This window comes from Octopus bimaculoides, chromosome 9 (assembly GCF_001194135.2).
Source record: "Octopus bimaculoides isolate UCB-OBI-ISO-001 chromosome 9, ASM119413v2, whole genome shotgun sequence".
Taxonomy (NCBI): domain Eukaryota; kingdom Metazoa; phylum Mollusca; class Cephalopoda; order Octopoda; family Octopodidae; genus Octopus; species Octopus bimaculoides.
In genome coordinates, this window is record NC_068989.1 from 21,927,939 (window position 1) to 21,932,158 (window position 4,220).

Below are 4,220 nucleotides of genomic sequence, written 5' to 3' on the forward strand. Positions count from 1 at the left end.
AACAACGACGGGACGGGAGGCGACGGGACGACGACGACAAAACTAACATTAACTATTGCAGAACCAACAATAGTTGTAGCAGTGGCAACAACAACAGAAAACGTGTACATAATATATATATATATATATATATATATATATAAATCTCACTATGAGGGTATAGATTTGACTGGAAGCCAACCGAAGTCAGGCTGAGTTTTATCAAACATACCTCTTCTTCTTTCCTTTTCTTTTTTCTTTTTTTTTTTTTCAAACTTTATACAATTTTACACATACCTAGTATACGCAGTTTACAACAATTACTAACTGGGGTGTGTTTGCGCCCTACTACTACTACTACTACTACTACTACTACTACTACTACTACTACTACTACTACTAATCACAACTGTTGGAATTTTTTAAAACTTCTGTTTTTTTAAGCGAACACACCGACGTGGTGACAGGGACACACAACGTGTGACAGACCGACGTCGTGACAGAGACACCACACAAACGGAAGCATAGACAAAACAAACAAACAAACAAATAAATAAACAACACGCACGCGCAGACGCACACACACACACACAGACACACACATACACACATACATACACTCACACAAACTTTATACACAGTTACAAACTAAAAACCTCAGCAAGATGTCTCGTATAAGGTGTGCTATGTAAGTTCCGAAATTAACTTTTATGACTTTTGTTGATGTTGTTGTTGTTGTTATTGTTATTATTTTTGTTGTTGTTATTGTTGTCTTTGTTGTGGTCATTGTTGTTGTCGCTATTGTTGTTGTTGTTAAGACAGTGAGCTGTCAGAATTGTTAGTACTCTGGACAAAACGTTTCGCGGCATTTCTTCCGCTTTTACGTTCTGAGATCAATTTCCGCTCAGGTCGACTTTGATTTTCATCCTTTCGGGGGTAGATAAAAATAACGTACTACCTGAGCACCGGGGTCGATATAATCGACTATCCACTTCACTCAAGTTTCCCGATTTGTACCTACAGTAAAAAAAGAATAGTTATTTTTATTATTGGAGGAATTATTCCTTGTTTGAATTTGTTTTCTTTGCTTTTGTTATTTTATTTATTACATGCTTTTATGTAATCCCACTCTGTATCGTCCTTTACCATCCTGTATCGTTCCCCTAATGTTCCTGGTGATTGCCATGTGCCAAAATTTGAAGTCGTTATAATAATAGTCATTATTTTTATTGTTATAAATTTTATTGCTAGTGGAGGCGCAATGGCCCAGTGGTTAGGGCAGCGAACTTGCGGTCATAGGATCGCGGTTTCGATTCCCAGACCGGGCGTTGTGAGTGTTTATTGAGCGAAAACACCTAAAGCTCCGCGAGGCTCCGGCAGGGGATGGTGGCGAACCCTGCTGTACTCTTTCACCACAACTTTCTCTCACTCTTACTTCCTGTTTCTATTGTGCCTGTAATTCAAAGGGTCAGCCTTGTCACACTGTGTCACGCTGAATATCCCCGAGAACTACGTTAAGGGTACACGTGTCTGTGGAGTGCTCAGCCACTTGCACGTTAATTTCACGAGCAGGCTGTTCCGATCAGATCAACTGGAACCCTCGATGTCGTAAGCGACAGAGTGCCAACAGCAACAACAAATTTTATTGTTGATGTTGTTAAGCGAGCTGGCAGAATCGTTGCTGCCGGACAAAATGCTTAGTGGAATCTTTTCCGGCTCTTTACTCTCTGGGTTCAAATTCTGTCGAGGCTGATTTCGCCTTTCATCCTTTCGGGGTCGATAAATTAAGTGCAATTTGAATACTGGTGTTGATGTAGTCGACGAGTCCATTGCTCCAAAATTTCAAGACTTGTGTTTATAGTAGAAAGGATTACACGTCATTACGTTCTGCGTTCAAATTCCGCCGAGGTTGATTTTGCTTTCATCCTTTCGGGGTCGATAAATTAAGTACCAGTTGCGTACTGGGTCGATCTAATCGACTGGCCTCCTCCACCAAAATTTCGGACCTTGTGCCAAGAGAGAAAAGATTATTATTATTATTATTATTATTATTATTTATTATTATTATTATAATTTCTGAGCTGGTAGAATCATTAGCACGCCGAGCGAAATGCTTAACTTATTTTGTCTGTCTTCACGTTCTGAGTTCAAATGCTGCCAGGGTCGACTTTGCTTTTCATTCTTTCGGGGTCGATAAATTAAGTACCTGTTACGCACTGGGGCCGATGTAATCGACTCATCTCATCCCCTTCAATTTCAGGTCTTCTTGTGCCTATAGTAGAAATTATTATTTTTATTGTTATTATTATCATTATTATTATTACTATTGTTATTATTTTATTGAGTAAGAGAGTAGTGCATGCCAACAAAGTGACACTGGGATGAAATATACGAAGCCCAGTATACCCATCATGACTACTCGTCTGATACGGATACACCAGGCACTTGCTTCACAACCGTACGTGCGCGTCATGGTAATCTCATTTAAAAATAAACAGCGCATGACCTTGCACGTGGGGCCCAGCTAGAATTTTTTTCAGGTTAAGTAGCCCATTCCGCTCAAAAGGTCCCTGAATAAGAGTTGTTTAATGATGTTGAACGACACACCCATGTTTCCAAAGGTGAATTATCCAACCCCCAAAGAATTCCTCTCAGCGCATGGCTATGAGGCTCCGCCACTATTTCTGCTCGTGATCAGAGATGCACATATCGTCAGCCACTGAGGGACATGCTCAACTGGTTTAGGTCAAACAACTGACAAGCAAATCTGTGGTATTGAGAAGAATATTTACTGTAGCCTATCTTTTATAGCAAGACAAAACAATGTACATGATAACACTGCCAATCAATTAAGATCAGAAACCAGGCCATGCATAAGTTTTTCTGGTACCGTTTACAGTTCTTCATTATAACCTTGTCTATCACAAAGTGGTCCTTGGATCCTTTTCGGCATCCCTTTTGTTCTAATGGCAGAAGATTGTTTTCCGCAAGGAACGTATATATTTTCCTTGCGAGGGTACCTTTTAATACTCTCCATAGGAGGTTAAGACAAGCAATGAGTCGGTAATTGCCAACCTCATTGCCTATTATATTGGTTTGGCTCAGTTTCGGTCTTATTCCTGATAGGAATTATGTGGATAGCGGGTTACTACATGTAACATTAGGTATCCACAAGTTTTCATCAATCTTTCAAGTGCTTAGAACCCTTCTGATAATCTTTGCTGTCCCTAAGAGACAGTCTTTCCGCAGGTGCTCTACCGGGCATTCTATTTCTTTCTCATTCGGCCATTTGTCTATATATTTGCTTACTGTTCAAAACGCACCAATTATTATAGGCACGACCTTTACTTTTCGCATGCTCCAAAATTCTTCTTCTTCTTCTTCTTCTTCTTCTTCTTCTTCTTCTTCTTCTTCTTCTTCTTATTATTATTATTATTATTATTATTATTATTATTATTATTATTATTATTATTATTATTATTATTATTATTATTATTATTATTTCACCGAGGTCAGCTTTGCCTTTCATCCTTTCAAGGCCAATAAATTAAGTATCGGTGAAACATTGGGGTCAATGTAATTGACTAGTCCCTTCCCCCCAAATTTCAGGTGTAGTGCCTATAGTAGAAAAGATTATTATTATTATTATTATTATTATTATTATTATTATTATTATTATTATTATTATTATTATTATTATTATTATTAAGGCCGCGAGCTGGCTGAATCGTTAGCACGCCGGGGGAAATGCTTAACGGTATTTCGTCTGTCGCTACGTTCTGAGTTCAAATTTCGCCAAGGTCGACTTTGCCTTTCATCATTTCGAGGTCGATAAATTAAGTACCATTGAAACACTGGGGTCGATGTAATCGACTAGTCCCCTCCTCCAAAATTTTAGGCCTTGTGCTTTAGTAGAAAGGATTATTATTATTATCATTATTATTATTATTGTTATTATTATTATTATTAGGGGCGAGTTGGCAGATTTGTTTCCGCATCGGATAAAATGCTTAGTGACATTTCTTCCGGCTCTTTACGATGCGAGCTCAAATTCCGATTTGGCTGACTCTGCCTTTCATCCTTTCGGTGTCGATAAAATAATTACCAGTCAAGTCCTAGGCTCGATGTTACCGACTATGTCGACTCCTACCAAATTTCAGACCTTGTGCCTCTAGTAATTATTACTATTGCTGTTGTTGTTGCTGTTGTTGTTGTTGTTGCTGTTGTTGTTGTTGTTGCTG